The sequence below is a fragment of the Branchiostoma floridae genome, chromosome 16 (genome assembly GCF_000003815.2).
Source record: "Branchiostoma floridae strain S238N-H82 chromosome 16, Bfl_VNyyK, whole genome shotgun sequence".
NCBI classification, from domain to species: Eukaryota; Metazoa; Chordata; class Leptocardii; order Amphioxiformes; family Branchiostomatidae; genus Branchiostoma; species Branchiostoma floridae.
Window position 1 is genome coordinate 2,953,065 of NC_049994.1, and position 23,192 is coordinate 2,976,256.

Sequence of the window (23,192 nt, forward strand, 5' to 3'; positions counted from 1 at the left end):
ATTTTTCGGGTATAATTGGACAGTAATTTGCCAGTAATCAACAAAAGGATGGGCCAATTTGGCAGATACAGATGTCTACCAACATGAAAACCAAAGCTCACAATGTACATAAATTATGCAAACACCGCATGTTGTTAAAAGTGAAGGCGACACAATTATCAATACTTCATGATAGACCATTGCCTGTCTATGCTCTCATGACAAAACGTATTTAGAAACAGATTTAAACAAATCTTTGCACTTTTTCGCATAGGTATATATTTTGATATGTATCAAGAAGATACATGTATGTGAGAGTTGAGATGGATTTGATTTAAACAAGTCATTATACTTTTAGCTTTAATTACAACAAACAAATGCAGCACTACTTACTCTTTGAACTATCACTTAAAATTCATAACCGCAACATGCCGAGAAAACGTAACCATCAATAAAAACATAAATTATACACCAGTTAAGTTAAAGTTATTTTGTGACCCAGACGCTACTCGTTCTTGTTCTGTTTCCGACCCCATTCAGTGTATTAGATATCATAAAGATCTATCTACAACGTATCGAGTTTACAAATATATGCTGTTTACAAATATGCAGAAAGACACAAACACAGACATGCACAAACAAACATACAACACAGAGACACACACGCATGCACACACACACACACATTCAAACACAAACACACAAACACAGAACACAAAGTATAACCTTCTTGAAGATTTCTTTATGTTCTATCTATATTTATACATTTTACATACATATCTGTACTGCAAGTACTTGGTGCTAGACATACGCCTGATGCCACCATACTTCTAAACCTTCAGTTTTTGGTTGCCACTAACACCTTGTTACCGCTCGGCATCGATACGGAAACTACTTTGGCAATCCTGGTAGATCCTTTGGCTCATCGAAGAAACGTAAAGTGGACGTTAATGGGCAATACTCGCGCACCTAAAGTGCATTCAACCGCACGCTCATTCCTGGCAATACGACACCACGGCTTTGCCAAAAAGGCTTCTCTTATATCGTTTCCACATGGTTAGGTCTTAAAGTAATAGTTGAACACGATCCCTCTGATGCTTTATACACGGTGTTTAAACAACTGGCGATTGGGAGTGATGTGGGCGGACGGGATATTTATATTTACTGACTACCGTTGAGAAAGAGCGGGGAGTAGATAGACCTCTCTCCAACACCTTACGTACTCAGGACCATGCCGATAAGGAAATCTCTTTCCCGCAAACATTATCAACTGGTATATCTTGATAAAAAGATATTCAGATTTACTGACTGTCGTTATGAAAGAGCGAGACGTCGATAGACCTCTCCCCCAACATCTTACGTACTCAGGACCATGCCGATAGGGAAACCTCTTTCTAGCAAATGTTATCAGCTGGTATATATAAAAAATGATCTAAAAAAATATTTAGATCTACTGACTACCGTTGAGAAAGAACAGGGGGTCGATAGACCTCTCTCCAACACCTTACGCACTCAGGACTATGCCGAAAAGGAAATCTCTTTCTAAACATTATCAACTGATATATCTTGATAAAAAATTAGATATAAGTAAAGAATAGTGCAATTATAGCGTTTTGACATAAAAGAGAGTCCTACCTGTAGTTGAAGTTTCCGTTGATGTTACTGTCAGACGAGGTCCCGTTGTCTGCAATTTTGCCTCTCGGGTCAGCTGCTCGTGGATATCGCAGGAACATCAACAGCGGCTGCCGCACGCATGTTCCCCGGGAGATCTCTCCCTTCTCCGCCTTCGCTCGTCGACTCCGCTCGATAGCTCGCTGGAAGGAATAAGAGTTCGATACATAGATCCCGCGGCATTAATTTCATTGAGTCCAATATTCCCTTCGCAGATCGGCATTAACCGAATTACTCCTCCGGTGAGTAAGCCTTTTTTCATACGTGACAATTTCCCCGTGGATTTGGCCGTAAGTCCGGGGGATTGGAATTATAGGGAGAGGCTAACTCCCTTCTTTGCCGGGCGATATTTATCGGCCTTTACCTGGGAAGGTGACATGAGTGCATCTGATTCCTACACCAGCGGGACATTTCCTAAAGGGTAACATGCACTGCGTGGGTGCAACGTTGTCATATATACAAAGTGGAAAAATGGTTTCTTCATACAGTGATACGTATACCCTTGGGGAACACCCGTTGTTCGAGAATGGAGAGGGCTGGAGTGAATTACTATGATGTGCAACTAAGCGTGATGATAACAAAGAGATTTGTCGGGTTGTATTGGACATTGCAAGAAACAGATACCAGTTGCCTGTAGTCTCAGTTTCCCCAATAACGTCAGAGTATTGTGAGCTGGTGTATTGAAGCTATTCACGGGGCTTTTTATGATCTATTACTTTATTCCATAAAGCTTTGTGACAGCTTGATGTATTAAACACTTAGAATCAATGTTAGTCAGCATTCAAAAGGCCTACATTAGGATATTTCGCCTTGTTCGTACACGTTAAGGAAAGTACACGCAGCTAACCTCAGCCTTAATATGCCGTTTGATTTTTATGTTATTTTTTTGGTTATATTCGAGAATTGCCAAACGTTATGGCAGAAAGTTACACACGTTGTTAATTGTATCAGAAGCTCATAGAAAACTTGAGTCTATAGAACCCAAATCATTGTGAAGTAAATATGATGTTTGGTCTTGATTTCATCTAGTATAACGCAGGATATGCCATTTGCTTCCCAAGAGACATCTAATCCAAAACGACCCAGGACCTAGCATCTGCTTAGAGAGTGGCTAATTAGCCCTTGTCAGCGATAGCTTTAAAACGGAAGCTGTTGACTGTACAGCACATTCAAGATACGGGTGCTCTATATAGTTCTACATCGCCTGAACATACTGCAATGGAGCTTCGGAACCAAAATTTAAAAAAAAATCTAAATTCAATGACTAAGGACATTTCAAATATCAAATAAATCTTTTGAAAGGATCTTGGGTTATAGGTGCAGACAAACAACCAAATACAAGGATAAGAAACAATACTCCCGTTTGAGGTTACTAACCTAGTTCAAAGAGCGTAATCAAAAGGGCTAGTATTTTTTTCGTCCATGCAGTGATAATACATGTTGCCATGCAATCCTGCCATGCCCATAACTAATCTCAAAGGTCGTGCCCATAGATAGTCTTTCTCAATAGCTATTATTTCTATGTAAAGTAGGAATTTGCAACATTGTCGTTCAAGATAATACGAACTACACTTCCATCCACTGTCAACAAACTGATGAGAGAAAGGTTTCTAAAACAAGAAAAGAAGTTTTAGAAGAAAAGAAATGTGCATTTTTTTTCGTTGTGTCAATGACCTACTTTAAAAGGAAAACCTTCGCGGGCAGTTAATTCGCGTAAATGGGGAAATGGAGAGTTTGTGGTGGTTTTACAATCAGGGTTAAAACAAGCCATGCATGATTTAACTGGTAATGTGGAAATGTGCCAAAATGCAGGTACTCAATGCACTGGATTTGATTCTATAAAAGGGTCAAACATTTCAAACAGTCATCTAGCGTCTTTCGTCAGTGACACTGAAGTGATCTGGTAGAAACTAGTCTTTTGCAACCTTCTAACTATGAATGCAAAACAGTTAAAGACAACTTTGGGTGTCCAATGGGAAACAAGGTAAGACAAAGTCAGACTTAAGACAATTTTGATTCCAGTAGAAAACGCAATGGGAAAATGGAAAAATGTAATTTGTAATCTCTGAAAGCATCGCGAATATTCCCCACTTTAATATAGGCGTTATATGATGTGTCAATATATTTACTTTGGTGACAACAATAGGACAAAAGAATAAAGAACTCTGCCTTTTTTAAATGAAGTATACAGTGTGATTTTTTTCTAAGTGTCAAAATACTTTGACGAAACTCGCACGACCAATTGGCGAAGTTATTGCCGGAGTTGACATACCGTCACCTTAACCCTGCCATGATTCAGGGGGCGCCTTGATTAAAGCTAGGTTCAAGTTTTGATCGGTTCACGATCGATCTCCAGTCAACCGGGATGAGCGACTCTTCTAACCTCGATGACACGATAGACTCCTCCAGGACTCTCACCTGTCACTCCCACCTCGCCGTTCGCTCCGTAACTCCACAACAACTCGTGCCGGGAGATTTGTCTGACGCCAGGCAGTCTCGGCTAGACTAGTACGGTGGGAAACACGCGTCAACCCGACAAGTAGAAAACAAATAGGCAGGGCATGTTATGTATAGTTTGAGCCAAGCGTTACTCCGGAAGGATTTGTTCAACAAGTCCCCCGATGTCTATATCGCTATGTTAACGGTGTCAATGGGTGAAGCTATGATTTACGTTTATTTGGTCCCTCAGGTGTTCGTACAGCGACCACAGTTGGATTTGTGCGACCTTTGTTACCTAAGCCGAGAAGGTTATGTTTTGGGTGCCGTCTGTCTGCAAGGAACTGCAGTGGAGTTCCGTTATTTGATTTGTCGTGTTCTAGACATGCTATACGTTTGTGAAGGGTAGACATCAATGATATGATAAATAGATGATGGTTCAAACTCTTCTTTTGGATAATATCAGAATTTTATTCAGACGTTTTGTAAGGCATCCACCTTCCTTCCTCAGTGGAATGAAAATGAAGACAAACAAATTCTCGAAACAAAGAATAATTGTTATGTTCTAAATTCTTAAGTATACACTTTATTATATTTTTATATCTTATTCCTTGCTAGTTTAGTTTTACTTTGCTTGAATGTATTATATAACCTTGTCAGTTAAATTTTTGTTTATTTAGAACTTTGTTTAGAACATCTCAATAGTTAACTTTGTTGTTTATTTTAGAACACCTTAGCCGTTACCTTTTTTGTTTATTTAGAACATAAGAATTATTCTTTGTTCCGAGAAATTGTTTGTCTTCATTTTCATTCCACTGAGGAAGGAATATGGATGCCTTCCGAAACGTCTGAATAAAATTTTGATATTGTCCAGAAAAAGAGTTTGAACCATCATCTATTTAGACATGCTATAGTTTGTATTATTCATCACTTTAAAGAGAGAAAATGTTGGGTTTGGGCCCCTCAGCGGCTTTATCAAAATGCAGAAGCGAGTTGTATTTTCCATATTTGTATACTGTAAATGCATTTAAGTTCGCGGGGATTTAATTTCGCGGTAGCCCGAAAAATGACTTTTCGCGGTGGATTTAAGTTCGCGGTAACACCATAGACTGCAATCTAATACTATAATAGAAAAATGTTCGCGGTGGATTTAAGTTCGCGGTGAAGTGGTCACCGCGAAAACCGCGAATATTAATCCACCGCGAATATTTCTGCATTTACAGTATTTTCTCAGCTGCTTTATCAAAATGCAGAAGCGATTTGCATTTTTTTATGTTTGTATATTCTAGACTATGATGAAAAATACCAATATATGACTTAGAAGATAACAAACAATACAAAACAGGAAAAAAATTGTTTCCTATCTATGAAATACGCTTAACGATGTGTCGAAGTTTCAAAAGTACAGCAAAGTCCCTGTAACGGAAAGGGAGTTCTATAGAAGGATATATGATGGTGCACACAATAACAACAAAGTTTTACGTTCAATATCCTGGCGTACAGCAGTACCTGACGCTAACAAATATCCAACGCCGTTCTTTCCGTCTCTAAAGACTGTCTTTAAATCCCGGCGGACGTTACAATGTAATCAACACCATATGGCGCCTCACAATCCCGAAGGGCTATATTCACCCACCCGACGGAAAATAGTGCATGATATATGTCCCGATAAACGTCATATATGCGCACGGATACCAGGAAAATACAAATATCATTAACCTGTCTTTCTTTGAAACTTAAGAACGTATGATTTATTGCATTAGGAAGGACATTCGTGTCCCGTTTGACGGCTTGTAAAAAGGAAGAAATATATATATAGGCGTTGACAACAGTTAACTTCCTTCCTTTGATACTGTCAGTATTAAGATGGTATCTCACTGCTCTTGGGGACCGGTGCGGCACTGCGTGTTTCGTTCACTGCGGCACTGTTATGTTATTTTCGAAATAGTTTAGATATTGCGTGATACGTAAAAGTATGACATAGAAGACAACAAGCTACACACTACCCAAAACTTTACAAAATCCGTCCTTTATCGCTGAAATTCGTTGAGTGATTTTTCGAATCCCGCAGTGCCGCACCGGTACAGTACAGTAAAATACCATCTTAAGCTTGCCTGTAGCTAATTAACCACACAACGTAATCTGTGTGACAAATGCAAGCAGATACGGTAAACTAGTGTAAATGCATTTATGTTCGCGTTTTTTATTTATTTCGCGGAAGCGGAAAAAGGATTGTTTGCGTTGGTTTTAAGTAGCACCATGTGCTGTACTCTCTTACTGACACGGCAAAATTTTCGCGGTGGTTTTAATAAGTTTGCGTAAAATTGGCAACGCAAAAACCGCGAACATAAAACAACCGAGAAGATCTCTGCATTTAAAGTATTCTAGCGTTATCTTTAACACACGGCCCATGCTAGAACCACAGTCTACTTAAAGTCGGATTAAACATTAATCCTAAGTAGTGAGAGAAGGCATCACATGGGATTTAACGCACGGCTTAATCTAAAGCATCTTGGGGAGTTTTGAGCTCAGGCGTGGTTAAAGAATGATGTTGACAAGTCTCGGGTCGGGAGAATTTATGATGTTTGGTGATATGAAAATGTTCCGCTGAGGTCAGTTTGCTCTAAGGTGAGGGTTTCTAGCGTAGTTAATCCATCGCAGGACAGACGTAGCGTGATATGGTAAAAGTCTTTTGCAAAGAAAACATAAAATAATACAAATAAAGGCATAGGGGTGTACTCAAAATGTGAAAAATCTATATCATCGCCGCCAATTGTACATTACGAAAGATAATATATTTTGCAACACTCAAATTTATGAATATCAAATGGCTCAAATTTAACCCCCCCCCCCCCGAGAATACAAAAGCATAAAAGAAGGGCATATGACAAAAAGGGCTGCATGAAAAATATGATTTTACAGTTGACATTAGGATATTAGAGCGTAAAATATTTCTTAGGAAATCAAATGTGTGTAAGGAAAATGTCGTAAAAGATAAAAGAAGGCTGTAACAGAACCAACTCCGATAAGAATCTAAGACAACCGTTCCTGTAACAAGACAAAGGAAAATTACAAGGTAAACGTACGACTGAACCAAAGAGTTCTTCCAGTTCCAATCGATGTGAAAGCTCCACATATTTAACATCTTTTACACGTCACATGATATGGTTGTGGTGCCGGTGAATCGAAAAAAAAAGATACCCTCAATGAGTAGAAGCGTATTGAACAAAACACACACAAAAATAATGTAATTGGTAATTTAAACATACACAAGCACTATGTCAAGTAATCACAAGGGATCTTTGTATCCTATAGTACCTCCCTAGTCAATTTTTGAGCAAAAAAAGTTTAATTGTGCAATTAAATCCTAATTTTGGATTATTAGCTCGGGGAAGTCTCTAAAGATAGTTTTCATAAATATTTAAATCATATTGTTAACTAAATTACAACAGGCATTTAGGAAAATTGGGAAAAGGAAAACATGACCCACTATTGCCTGAGGGGTTTTTGTCGTCACGGAATAAAATACTTTCTTTTTAATTTTCAAAAGGGTATATGTTTATACATTATAATTATGGATATTTCCATTTGCTTAATTAGGCCGCTTTACTGTAGATGGTAATCGCCACGCGACCGTTGTATTCTATATGTGGTATATGATTCAAAAGTATAATTCAAAAGAAAACAAAATATCAAAAGCAAAAAAAGATTCTTTATCGAAAAGATTTGTTGAGCAATCTGTTAAGTATTTGATCAGTAGATGACTTGAACATGGGGATAATCATAATCTTTGTGTCACTGTGACTGTATCTAGCTACGACTTCATCGCTAACCCTATATCAAGGTAGGATTAAATCATTTTCCTCTTAACTTTTAGCTTACAAACTAGTAAAAAGTGTCGAGTTTTCCCTTTACTACTGCGTTATCTCTGTAGCAGTATTATAATTCGGTAAACTTGGAAGCATTTGTGGCTCTTATGGGATATTAATTCAGCGCAAGGGAATCCAGTTTTCGTGCACAGGAAACTATCTATCAAAATTTGCCTTGCAAAAAGGCATACAGTCCCCGTAATGTCATAAACGTCATCTATAAACACCATCTACGGTCGTATTGTGTCCACACCGAGCATTCACGGAGAGAAATATGTTTCTGTAAGGAAATAAATGGATTTTTATTCATCTTCTTTACTTGTTGCAAAATTTAATCTTCTCGGAAGGGCAGCAAAGATGCACGCTAAAATCAATTTCACAGTTGTGCAATGTAATCGGAAAGGGATGTCCATGTAGCTCAACTGGTAGTGCCTCACAGTTGAGCCCCTGGTGATTAAGATTTCGGTTCAAATCCAGGATATGTCATCTCGGTTGGGGCTGCATATACCATTCGTAATGAAACAAAATAGGGGTTCTTTGATCGATTAAGTAACTCAACTACGTTAAAGGGGATACATAAGGTCTCATTAATGTATTACTCCGCAAGTGGGTACCCTAAAAGATATCCGAGCCAAAAATGATCGCCTGCACGGACGCATGTTTTTAGCGGTGAGAAATTCCCTTTTGGCCAGCGGAACTGATCTCAAAAGTTAGATTGGTGAAAGCTTATTTGTAACTGTAGAAATTAGCAGGTAAAGTTTTGCAGCCGCGCGCTAGGTCGGAGGTACACAGTCGTGGGTTCTGAGTGGTGCGGTTGTACAATAGCAGCGAAAAAGTGCATTTTGTGGGGATTGACTAATCGTAGTTTGTAATTGCTATAAAAAAAGTTCCTACGTATAGTTTACATTGGCAATTTTTTCCCACGATATAGGGTAAATGTGCTCTACATAGAATGAAAAATCTGCTGAAATTTCACGTAGCTTCATTATGAACGCGCCCATTTAAACCACGAATTAATACATAGAAGTCTATGGGAAGAAGAAACTCATCAATGAGACCATAAGCTGGCCTCCCTGTAAGGATATACCCTCCCACTGAAACAGCAAGGTCCTATATGTAATGTACCACAAAGCAAAACAATAATCTGCAAGAATGTAACCCTGACTATACCTGTAAGTTATATTTTTTACATTTTAAAGGTAGGTAGACACATAGCATTTCTGAGATCGTATAAGGGCAGTGTGTATATAAATCCACTGTGTCCAGGATACGGCATTGGAAGGCGGAGCCCATCCCTCTCGTACCACTGTCTTTTTCTTGACCATGCAAAGTCATATACCCGTTTTTACAACTGGATGGAGTAAAAAAAAGCGTGTTAAGTGCATTTCCAAGGGTACAACGTCGAGGACTTGACGAACATCGACCCGCAGGATCTCTTGGTTCCGAGCCCAACGCTCTACATACAAGTTACGCAACAACAACGCCATTAATATGATATACACATTGCGAGATAGGGATTGACACAAACCCTTCTACTACAATTAATCACTACAATCTGTGTCTTATATCATAACAGGATTGCCATAAGCCACACCCACGTATAACTGACCTGGGCAGTAATCATATAGTAGATCGTCTGGGCATTGGTAATCCGTAGATGATTGTTTGTCAATTCTCCAAAATGACATCTGCAACGGTCATAGAAGACTTAGACTGTTAAGATTATTTATTGTTTATTGTTTATTGTTCATTGACTCCCTTAGTTGTTAACATATCATTGTAACAACTAGTCTTCCAGGAGTAACACACATAATACTTGGACACATACAGTTTGCAACATACACACATGCAACATGTCAATTAAACAAAATCATTAACCCTCAAACACCCGAGTGGGGTCCATTTGGAAGTGCCATTTGAACATTTTTTAACTGGCGAAAAAAATCCTTCCGTGACTTTGTCAATCAATATGTCTTATACCTTCTCCTAAGTTTTCGCAAAGATTGGTACAATAATGTGGAAATTATAAAGAAAGTTTGTGTTCAGTCCCTCTGGGGTCCAAACGGACCCCAGCAAAAATGTGCAGTTTTTAAAACAAACTTTGGAGGCTAACTCCTTAACCACTTACAGTATGACTACCAAACCAAACTTTTAGACAATAATAAGAATGTAAACCTAAATCATCACAAAAATTTCTGTGTCATCAACATGTAATATGACGACATTATGACGTCATTTGCCTAATCAGGCGCCAATTTTGGATTTTGACCAATGACGTCATGAAATTAGCATAACTTATAAATTTTATGTCATGTTGTTAGAAAACAGGTGTAATTTATCAAGAAAACCTTGTTTAAATTGAAATTGGCAAATTTTGGCAAAATATGCCTGTTAGAATATGGTTGCCATGGCAACCCCAAAAATGATAAACTTACTTTATTGACCAAAAACGTTTGCAAACAATATTTTGTGATAAATTACCAAGTTTCGTAGCTTTAGCTCTAGTCGTTCATGAGTTATGCGACATAAATGTTGCTGAGGGCCTCAAAATTCCCCTATCTGGTCTGAATAGGTTTAGTGCAAAACGTGGTCCTTCTGTACTTTTGCATAAATTATGATAATGAGTTGGAATTAGCAACACCTTAACATCTCACAATCTTCCTCTTACATTGATGAAGCAATGGATATACAATGATCGCCGATAAGAAATGATACTGAGATTTTATGAACAAAACATTTTGGGGTCCGTTTGGACCCCACTCGGTCATTTTAGTCGCAAAAAAAGGTCGGGTGCTTGAGGGTTAAACAAACTCATGTGTCATATCCAAAATCAGCAAGTCTTTCATGTGTCTTTAGCTAAGTCTCGCGTATGTTTCAACAGCTGCCGTCTGAAAATCTAGCATGTGTTCACAGTTTGCAACTCATGTGATAACTTGTTCCATTCTGATGATGCTCTATATGTGAAGGCTTTCTTAAGGCTGTTTGTATTTGGTTTCTCTGTTCTTAAGTTTCTCCGTGCGGCCTGTCTCGTATGATAGCTGTGTTGTGAAGATACCAAATGTAGTCTACTGTACAATGATGATGGCTCCTTGGAATGGAGTACTTTATGAAATGTACACATTTGTATATGTACACACAGATGGCTATGTTCGGCGTAATGCCGTGTTGATTTGATGATATGGATGGTGACAACTCCCCAAAATGATGCAAATGCTGCAAATGATTTCACAAAGAAATGCTACCTGCATTATGAAATTTAGGTGGCCATAGCACAGGAAGGTTAAACAAATGATTAAACACACTGAGCAAAGTATGCTAAACATTTGCATTCTATGATATTGTAGGCGTTTTCCGATATTTTTTGCATTCTACGGCATATATTTCAGTTGATTTGTATGGTAAAAAAAAACTTGGCTCTAATCAATATAAAATGTCGCCATATGATCAAAACAACATGGCCAACCAAAAACCAAATGCCTAGATTTAAAAACACCCATCTTACATCTAGGAAAAATAAATGCTTTTCTAGTTTTGTAAACAGTAACATCGAATGGACTTTTGTCCTTGCTACTTAGTGGTACCATATACATAAAAAAAACATTAACCGCCTTTGCGTAAATGTACGCTCCAAAAACTGTGCCCATTTTGCCTTGCTGTCCCACAGACAGATATGGACGTGCATATGAAGAGCAGATGAACAGTTTATAAAAGATACATCAAAAAGAGATTTGCAGTGTTAAATGGGTGTTAAGTTGTTACCTAAGCATATATGTAAGATATACATAATAAAGTGTATACATTGCGCTGATTTGAGCCATTTTGCGAAGACCTGGCGCATTTTGGCGCTTTCCACTGAGCTACTTACTTTAATCTGTAGACTCCTAGGCTATGGTTTCTCAGTGAACGATGTACCCCATCAAATGCAATTGAAGGATCATCTACCCATTCTGAATTCAGTTCGACTTCCACTAAGTGCAGCAACGCAGCCAGGGCCTGCAAGACAAATGCGTATGACGTGCAAACCTACATATGCTCCGGCTCAAGTTCACTTCTATGAAAAGATTTATTCCCAAAGGAATCGATGAACGTTTCTCCATCATAGAACTCTTGTTTGAAAAAAAAAACGGGAAGAAATATTGAAATAAACGTGGAATATTCCTTAGATTGATGTCACTTTTGGGACATGACCATCTGTGGAATATGGGCGTTTCGTGAACCATTTTGTCAAAGGAGAATAGAGGGTGTTTAAGGGTTTAGTGGTTTCTGATCTTTGTGCGGGAGCTGAGCTAAAATATTGTATGTATGTAGCTCTATGTAATGGTTGGCTTGTAGGTCGTACAAACATTATGTATACAACATAAAGGGTACAAATGTGGCAAAAGGGAAGTAAAGGAGAGTTGGTAGTCATTTTACCAAGTTTCTATCCAGTCAAAGTTTGTCTAAATTAACAAAGGCAGTTGGTGGTGTCTACATGTAGGATTTTAAAACGACAGTGGACGGTGGATAATTCACCAAACAGAATCATTACTAGCCAAATGGACCATTGTTTCGAGTATCGCCCACCCGCAAGTTTTTACATACAAAACGGTTAAGGTCCAAACCTGGACCTGATCCTCTGGACCTGGACCGTACCTGGACCTGAATTTTCTGTACCAGTACCCACCCCTAGTGGTAACTGTTGTATAGTGCAGGTTTTTGATTTTGGCCATTGCTCCAAACCCCCATGCAGGCCCCTTCTCTCTTCGGCATCTCCAGCAATGGTGAATTTTGCTTAAGGCGAGGTACAGATCATAGCTCACCTAGAGAGGTAATCTAATCCACACAGCGCACATAACTCAACAACACCGCTGCCAAATGTACCGCATGGAATACCAGGGAGAGAATAAGCAATTACTCACAATATGGCGCCCATTCGGTTCATTCTGTTTCTAAGAGTCTTTAAGTTAGCTTTATTATGACACTAAAGTGATAACGTCCCGAACAAGTGTAGCTTATTGAAGATTTACTCTTCCAATGGTAGTGACAGAGAAGACAGACGCTTTGTAGAATATTTGTTCTCTTCTAGCAGAGGTTATGCTTTGGCTGTTGTCGTTTTTTTGCTGACGTTTTGATGCGTTTTTGTAGGCCTGGATATTCTATTTCGTACTGTACAGAAAAAAAAAAGCCTGAAACGTAAAAAAAAATAGTCGGAGCCTAACCTCTGCTTGGGGAGTAGAAAATTTATAAGTTCATTGTATCTAGAAAAATTTCCTAGTTCTTTTCGACAAGCACAATGAAAAGTGGATCACGGCTTAACGTCCTGTCCTAAGGACTACAACCTCTTTCGGCAGTGTACATGCTGGGTGAGCGACACATTTGGGATTCGAACTGTTTCTTGGTCCAGAAGCACGTTAACTAACCACTGGACTAGGTATGCCACAACTACGACTTGACTTGTATGAAGTGAAAACTTTAATGAGTGTGCAAATTTCCCGACAATATGATAATATATAATAGATAATATAAATAGCTGACAAAATGCAACATCGAATCCCAACCTTACGTACGCTAAAGCAGCTTTTCAAAACTAGTCGCATTTGTGATAGACTTTCAAAATCACACTTCGTCCATCCCGGCTTCTCGAAATCTAGTCTGTATTCTTCAAGCACTTTCGAATGACCAGTTTGACACTTGCACCGTTCTATAACGCCATCCGTGAAAGTATCAATTGCTTAACACCATTTCCCCCTGTGCCCTTTGCATTGGAAATAAAAGGTTCAAAAGGCATTCTGGCTTCCATCTACGCTATTTTATATGGCACAAGGTGGTGTAAACGACGTTATTTTTACATTAGGGACTCCGACTTCAAATATGCAATTGCTTCGCTTCTAGCCGTTTCGGACTGGTTCCAGATAGGGTCAACTAAGGTCCCCCACTAGGGAAAGTTTGTCATATTCCGTCTATTTCAATCTTTTCTGTGTTATTGCCAATGGTGTTTTATATATATATGTACTTATATTTCGATGCAAAAGAAGAAAGCCATATTGCTATTTATACTATAAAGTTAAAGAACAGAATTGCCAAAATCATGGAATAGATTGATTCTTAGATTGGCTTTAGCAAGTAAATTTATGATATACATCCCCTGAAGACTGCCAAAAAAAAAACGATGTAAAAGGGCGAACGAAAAAAGATGGGTAAAAAAGACAAGATGGCTAAATTTTCAAAGTAGACACCATAAATGTTGTTAAAAAAAGATCCAGAGTACAAAATAAACATGGTATCACAGCCAAGAACTAATTCATTCATTCATGTTTTCACAAAGTGCACTGGTGCAGTAAAAGTGAAATTAGTGTGGTGTATTGGAATCACTTACGATGCAGGCAACTAGATCCATGACTTCCACAGTGACGCCACTTCTACAACTATCTAGCAAGTCACTTTTGTGACTACATTCATGGCTACCTCCCTAGTGCCACTTTACAAGATAGTACAAAACGTACCATCATCAGGCTACAGCACAAATCATTTGCCAATTTGGTATTCTGTCGTCATGTTGATCATCAACGAAGAAGAAAATTTTCGATTTTTCTTAAATCAGGCAAAAACGAATGAGCCCGATGATGTTATCCATAAAGTTTACTTACTGTGGCCTAAGGAATTTCGTATTGTTTTTCCATTATTTGAATTTGCAGGAGACAACCCTAAAATGCATTTATTTATTCAAACCACATTAAACTATATCAGCGACGTGGCATTATATCTATATATGCCTAATTGAGTAAATGAGATTAAATCAAATCCCATTTACCATATTTCAAATTTAATAGTTATAGTAGTCAGGGCGGCTGCTTTTGTAAATTGTAGACTGCGCATTCTTATCTCCATATCGAATGTTATATAACATGTTGCAAATAATCATATTTCATATTGCCTATAGTATATTCTAAGTGAATTAATATTTATTTTAATCAATACCGATGCTAACGGGCCTGGTCTGACTCAAGTCCGTTAGCACTTCTAAAACCTATCTTACATGATTATTGTTCAGGAACTTTCAAATTTGCAAGACTTATTTAGGACCTTCCAAGGATCCATGCAAGACCTTTCTACGAATCCTAACCAATTCCCAAGCATTGTATGCCAGTCTCATTTCATTCCCACGATACCATCTAGGCAGAATATAAATTTCCCAAAGTATATATTTGTCGTATGTCGTCGTGCGACGTTTTTATCATATGATTGTGTTATTGCCATAGTATTGAATACGTAAAAGTCAGGTAAATTATCGGCTCTCTCACACAGCATGCCGGATTAAATAAGATAGAGAGGGAGTGGGTTTGGTATAGTTTGATGGCGCTCTCAAAACATTAAAAACCACGTAGTAGAAAAAAAACTATCGTAGAGAGTGTTTTTGATATCAAGGTTTGTCATATTTGTACAACAATTGTATAACTATTCCAAAATGCCTTTAGCTTGTGATCGTGTGACGATTTTACTACAATTCTTATTTACATATAGTATACGCTGGAATTTTAAGTCTTCTGCAACTCGTAATGAGTTATCGTACGAATAAGGTAAAAAGACTTAAATTGCTACAGTCATGTCCTACCTGTTATACCATTTGTTACGGCTAGGTCAGAAAAGAGCGAAGTCTGAAAAGCACCATATGCACCCATTACACGAAGGAAAAGTGCAGTGGGCTTTTCATCATAGCACTTTGATATGCCAGTCTAAACCATGTGAAGTACTTCTCACTTCACCTACGTTGATGTTTCTAGCTTTAGAGGGTTTTAGGAACTGATGACAAATGAAAAACACAACTCGCCGAAAGGCATACTCTAACCTTGTGCATAATTTACCGGAGGTCCTGATCGGTAGGCTCCATTTTTGTCATAACGTGTTCCAGGTAATGTTTAAAAAACTTTAGCCTGTACGTCTGATCGTAGATGACAAATGAGAAACAAAACTGGAATGAATTCAGGTCTCAACTCTTCGCATTAGAAACCGGAAAACCGAATCTTTTCGTTCTACATCTGCCCTCACCTTGTCCTACAAATGCACAAAAACACCCAGACTACGAATCCAAGGTGCATTTCCTTCTTCGGAATGGATTTCATTGCAACATAGTTCCATTACCCAAAGCGTGGAAATTTACAAGTTTTCAAAGTCAAGGATGATATGCCTAGAGTGCCAAACACTAAAGGTGATCTGAATTTTTGCCATTAGCCTTTATAAGAACATCAAATAATTTAATCTATTAGATGTTCTTACAATAAAAGAGTATTGTAGGGATATATGGATAATTGAAATTAGAAAATATAACATTAATGGTCAATGGTAGGGTATTCGTTGTCAGGGCCATAACACATCATGTGTAAGTATTAAAAAAACACTATATTTCCTATCTCCATTTTCGGTTTAAGCCTTGGGTACTTTTTTTCAAAGCTGTTGCAAATTATATTGCTTAATCTACATGGAAGAATAAGTAAAATAGTGATCGTAGAAGACTAGAAGATTTCAAATTTTTTGCGTGATGTAGTCATTTTCCTAGTAATGATGACGATTTTTTTATGCCAGTTATTTGATAGGGTGTCGGCTAGGACGATAAAAAAGGTCAGTTCAAAATCCAAGCTTAAGCCTGGATTCACAAAGTATTCCGGTCACTCATAGAGAATGCAATTGAGTCGATATCTTCACTTGGCACCCATACACCTGCACAAAGTACACAAACCCTTCAGCATTTCCACACCACTTGAAAGCCAAGCCCTTATCCCAGGGCCATTGACGAATGCGGCCCTGCGAGCACCTCAACTCCACCGTACAGACGACACCCTTTGAAATGTGCAGGAGTGAACAGATAGTCATCAACCGCGCCGTCCCTAGCATCCTCTACTCACAAAATGAACTTCCCGATATCATCGACTGTGATCGAGTAGTAATTGCTGGCATATCACGTAAGGGTGCGCGTAGTTGGCTCTCTAACAGGGACAGGCGCCAACCGCAATACCAAGTCGTTATCGGCTATAGAGGCTCATGAAGATCTTCCAACCAGATTCCGATCATGGTCATCCCAAAGGTGTTGGGAGAGGGAAGAAGAAAGTGCGAAGCTGAAAGGAAGTATTCTCGTGGTGCCTTGATAGGATTAGAAGCAAAAGAACATCAACTTTACTAAACCATTATTGAAATGTTTAAGAAGGGAAACGCAAACAAGTCGTTATCGCTATAAAAGCTCATGAAGATCTGCGAACCAGATTCCGATCATTGCCATCCCAAAGGTGTTGGGAGAGGAAAGAAGTGCGAAGCTGAAAGGAAGTATTCTTGATGGGATTAGAAGCGAAATAACATTAACTTTACTTGAAACCATTATAGAAATATTTGAGAAGGGAAGCGAAATCGTATTCACACACTTAAGTGGTTGATGAACAGTTTTAAAGGCTGTTGGAAGGACCAAAAATGTGCGAAGCTGAATCTCAGCATTCTTGTGGTGGCTTCATGAGATTAGATGCAAAAGAACATTAACTTTACTTAACCATTATAGAAATGTTTGATAAGGGAAGTGAAAGTTGGAAGGAAGAAGAAAGTGCCAAGCTGCAAAACAGCATTCTTGTGGTGTCTTGATGGGATTAGGGCAATAAAAAAACATTAACCATGCATGGTTATAGAAATGTTTGAGAAGGGAAGCGAAATCGTATTCATGAACTCAAGTGGTTGATGTAACAGTTCGGAAGTATATAAAGGATGTTAGAAGGAAGAAAAGGTGCGATACTGTAATGCAGCACTTCGTATTGTGCTTAATGGCATTAGAAGAAAAGGAACATTAACTTCACTCGACAATAATAGAAATGTTTGAGAAAGAAACGGGAATCGTATTCCCACTTGTGGTCAGCAGAAAATTCAGCGGTATAGATAGTACAAGAGGCTGTAGGAAGAAAGTAAAAAAAGGGCGATGCTGGAATTGAAGGCAGTACGTCTTGTGTTACCTTGATTGAACTTGAACTTGATTGAACTTGAAGCACAGAAACATTGATTTGACCAATCAATACGGGAGCTTTTAAGAAGGGAGCTGAAATTCTATTCACGCTAGCTGTTGATGAGTATTTTAGAAGTACATGCAATATTGGTGAAGCTTTTGTCGAAATAAGACTTGACCTATTCTAATTCAGAAAGTGTATAGCTGTTTTCCATAAAAATACCTTGGACTTAATATGAACAAGAAGAGGGACAAATTCAACACAACTTTTTTCTTATGTAAAAAGAATATTTGACCACAAATATCAAAACCGTACTATATCCAGAACAAGATAAAAAAAGTTTCTGTTGCAGTACCAAGGTCACACACCAGAGGGCTCTAAATCAACACTGACCTTTGCTTTTTAACACGTAACATTATACAGAACATCATAATCCATCAAGAGATTAAAAAGATATGATGACTTTAAATATCCAGATACATAATCACACATAGACACAGACGCACTCACAAACAAACAAAACAAAACACAATCTAATCACACATGCACAGACACGCATACAAACAGACGAGCAAACACAAACACATCCTGGATTCCGAGCAGAACTACTTTCTAAAGGGAGTTAAATAGGCCTTTTTACATCATAGCCCATCAACCTTCCCTCAACCGAGACGGGGGCCAATACCAACTGCCAAGCACCTTTGACCAATTGCTGACGTCACACTTCCAATGTGCTTTGGTTCATTTCATTTTGATAGGACCAGAAGACTGATCGAAACCTTGTTGGGAAATATTCTATACTGTGTACAATTTCATCATAATAAAGCAATACCCTAATTTATTAAGGAGATAAAAACATCTAGGAAGATTTGAAGAAATATTTCATTACTTCCTGATCAGTTCCTTGTGATCAGACCAGAGAGAGCAAAATGGCAAGGCAGTACATTTCCACTCCTACAGCCAACATCAATACTGGCAGGGTAGTTTACTGAATAGGTCTTCCTCCAGTGGTATTTTATAGTGTCGATCAACCATCAGCTTCTGAGCTTACACGCCTTTAACGGTACATCTGTGAATAAAGTATTGTAGATCAAGCAATTCTTAACGATTGTCCGATACAGGCGGTAATATACTGTCGCAATGATGGCATTATCCTTATTATGCGGAAAAGAAATTGGTTGCTCGAGTCCCATTTCGACTGACCTAGATTCTCTTGATTTATCGCCGTACTAATAACCGTTCTTTCCGTCAAGGATTCAGGTTCTTTTACCTTGCCATCAATCTGGAGCATCCCTATCAGTAATTCATATCCCAAATGGTTGATGTTGTGGGCATTTGTTTTTTTGAAATATTCACGTGTATGGGGTAAGCAAAACGTTTACAAATTGGTGAATTTGTTTCATGCTTAAGACGGTCTTAGCAGCATGAAAAGCGGTCAGCACTGCGCCATTGAAAATAAAGTAAATTTTGAAACTTGCACTGGACTAAATCAAATCGTTTAGCATGGGTAAAGCGCGCGTAAATGTTGAGTTGTCTTCAGGAATGTATACATATTATTTATGAATGCTTTACTTATACTGAAAGATCATATTTCACTTTTGGCTTCCTTGTTAACAGATAATGTCAGCTATACGAGGGTTAAGCTTAGATGCGTCGTGCTAAATACATTAGCATTTATCCGATGAACTGAAAGCCTTCGCAAGCCGTGAAAAATACCCAAAGCTTAAGTTGCGTATTACAGCATGGCGGTAAATGATGGTACATCGATAGATTTTCCTGTCAAACGCAAATGAAATTCTGACATTTTGCAAAACTAGTTATCGCAACAAGAGACTCTCAACACTTTGATCGGTGCACATTTCAAAAATCCAAGTAATGGCCAACGAAATCTGCATAAAGTTTCGAAAAAAGTAGGATCGATGTCGTACTGTGAGTAAATCAAATCAACCTCATCGTTTTGGGGCGCAGTTACCCAATTATGGTGTATTATCGCATGCTATGGGATAGGGGGACAGCTGGGAAACTCTTGAGAATTCATGTTCGATTTTATAGACTTTCTCGCATGCATTATTTGCTTGTTAAATACTAAGAACGCAAATTCCTTCCTGTGCCTCTAAAGAGTTATGCTCAGCCCTTATTCATGTCTATGTGAAACATCGATAGTAAAATAATTATGGCTTCATTCAGAGATATACCTCGCCAAGTCGATCATCATAACATTACATCATACGCCTTAATTATAACATTAGACTATTCTTGATGTATTTGAAAATTCATCCGAGAATAAAGGTAACGTTATATGATATCAGCTTATTTTTCTCGTCTTATTGGATTATTGGATTGATAGCGATTATTGATATAGGTATTAACTGAACTTCAATTTGTACGTCTTAAGTAAATTTAAGACATTAGAGGACCTGCGAGCACCTTACATACCATTCTAATTTCATTTACTTGAATGAGTGTCAAGTTTAGAAAAATGGTTAGTTCTCATAATTTTCGTCCTAAACATTCTATAAAAAAGGCTGTTCAATACAATCTTTGATCTTTTTAAACTTTAATTCTTGAATTCTAACTTCTAAAAGTAAGACTTTTTTTTGCCTTTTTTTAAATCCACGAAGAATGTTGTTGTTTTAGTATTTTAAATTGATATGCAAAACTTAACTTGATAGGGGTGTTATCACTACCAGCCGCTATTTTTCATTAGCTTAGAAAATGGTAAACATGTTTATCATGTGACGTTGAAGTCAAGGTCACATAGGTCACGTGACATGAGGGACTTGGTGTTGTAATGCTTTCTTAATACTCCCTTCAACTTACAGCCTTGAAAAGAAGAGGGGATAGAAATCGACTGGTAACCTTTTCACTGTTTTATGGTCTTTCAAAAATGATTTTGGCTTGTTTGTATATCCTCTGAGATTCATGGGGTACTCATAACCCCGATCTTAGCCTAACGCCTAAATACCCACATAGACCACAGAACGCCAATAAATGTCAAGAGGTTGAATGTAAACTCCTTCCAGTAATTTTCTCGTAGCTGTTACCACATAAAGACCAGTGAACCATGGCCTTCAAATAGATAACAGAGTCTCGGTGGACTCCCTGTGATTTTGCCTGAACAAAAACCGGCAAATCCTTTAGTGTTGTGTATTCTTTATTGTTATTGTAAACAATTGTTAATTTGTACAAGAAACCGTTATATAAAGAAAATAAAAAGCAATATTATAATACAATTGTGCAATTGAGCCTCTTGTCCAGAAGCTAAAAGAAGATATAACCAAATAGGCCAGCGTTCTGATTTGAGCTTTCATTGATAAACAAATGTTAAAACAAACAAAAAAATAAACAGATGACCACCCTTGACCACATTGAAAATTGTGATTATCTTAGCGCAAATGGAATGTATGCAATTATATTGAATATACTCTACAATAGAAAAATTTAGTTTTATCGTAAAGTCATCGATGAACTAATGAGATGGCTGGACTTATGTTTCGCCACGTAATATAGGAAGTCACAAGAAGAGGTACCGAGTTCGTTAGATTACAAGAAACACCCAAAAATAAAGACAAATATTTCTTTAGAAAATACCGAGTGCTAAGCAGTGGCATGTGCAAGTTTTTCGTATGAGTTTGCCGTGTGCACAATAAACTCAAGTATCCACTTTGCTCAGTTCTAAGTATGTAGCGTCCTGTAATCATGAACCATATCATGACAAAACATATATAAGTTATAGGTAAGGACAAATTCCGAAGTCACTTTCAAATTTATCACAACGTTACGATTGAAAAAAAATCAGAATTAGCCAGATTCTATCAGCTTATAGTTACTTTATAGCCCACAATTATCTTTAGTCACGTGCACTAAAACTTTAACAAAGGTAAGCCATTTGTAATTGCTTCAAATGTAACGTTCTAAAAGTAGAAGACATCGTTGTTGTAAACTTTTCAATTTGCCATAAATTCTGACTTGGATGTGATAAATTTATGTTATTGACCTAACTGGAATTCATTTTACCACTGATCATTGACTTAGTATCTAGGGACAAATAATGTTTGCAGTTTTTCATTCTTCTTTGCGTTTATGATTTAGCGCGATGCCTCTTTTTGTGCAGTATTGAAGTATTTTATCATACAAGAATGGTGCATTATGATGGCCTGAATTTACTATAAATATTTCATATTTGATATGAGTAACAGTCTGTTAACGATGGCATGGTGACCACCGCGCTTGTAACCAGTCGGGATTTGCCCGTTTAATCACTAAATGCTTTTAGCACCAACTAAGGACATCCAACAGTCTCAGTTCCCATTAATATTTTGAGGAAGCTGCACATCCCAACGTTTATGGGGGCGTTTGGGCATGAAATTATCTGACTTTGTAATGTGCACGAGTTATTCCTCGTAATTTGGATAACAATGTGGAAGCCCTGGGCAAAGGAAAATACATCATTTACAGCTGATGTGGAAGGATATTTTAACATGTAGATATGTATGGCTTGTAAACTCAGTTAAAGAAAGGTGTTACCAAAACTGGAAAACGCTATTCCCGATGCCCTGTTATAACACTACATGTAATAGTACTTAACCTTTATTATCATATAGCCAGATGGAGTTGGCCAATCAGAGGCCCCCATTTCCCATGGGTTATCAGGCAGTAACCTCAAAAGTGGTCGGTTATTCTAATAACCGACCACTTTTTGGACCGCACCATTATACAGGGGACAGTCATGAATTTTTTTTGTACTGTTGTTTGTGTGTAAACCATGCATAACTGTCAAAAATATTATGATTGATTGGTTATGTTAATTAGGGCTCCACATGGGGAATATAGGGATACTTGAAAAGGAATTATGCTAATTTTACTCATTTTTCATTATGGCTTTCTAACGTGATTAAGCCGGTACCTTCCTAAATCACTTCATGTATACGTACTTTGTCGTGCCCAAGTGAAAAGGCTCTGCATGGGGGGTACCAGGACTCCACTTAATACATGTAGTTTGTATTGCAAATAAGCCACATGTTGATGCTGATATGCTATCTCACAAACAGATGATTAGTTAAAATTATTAGTTAAATGATGATGATGAAATAGTTTAATGTTTGTATTGTATATAGACACTATTGTACAATATATATATTGCAAATGTATTTTTATGTAATGTATTAAAGTGTTTATTTGTTATAAAGGAATTTGTGTGAAATAACTGTCAGTTGGATAGGCTATATGATAATAACGTTAATGCCCCGCCTTATCCTCGGTGTATATGGTGAGATAATCCCTG

The 23,192-nt window shown here is 37.8% G+C and overlaps 1 protein-coding gene across 2 annotated transcripts in view; it reads right to left on the reverse strand.

Annotated features, from left to right (window-relative positions):
- Window positions 1–23,192, reverse strand: part of LOC118403969 — a 44,048-nt gene that overhangs the window by 15,867 nt on the left and 4,989 nt on the right. Inside the window, exon 2 of one of the 2 annotated variants that reach the window (XR_004829723.1) lies at window positions 1,615–1,793. The gene's annotated coding sequence lies outside the window, so the exon portion shown is untranslated. Of the gene's footprint in view, window positions 1–1,614; window positions 2,037–23,192 lie in introns of those variants that run through there. The other variant, XM_035802874.1, reaches the window with a different exon arrangement.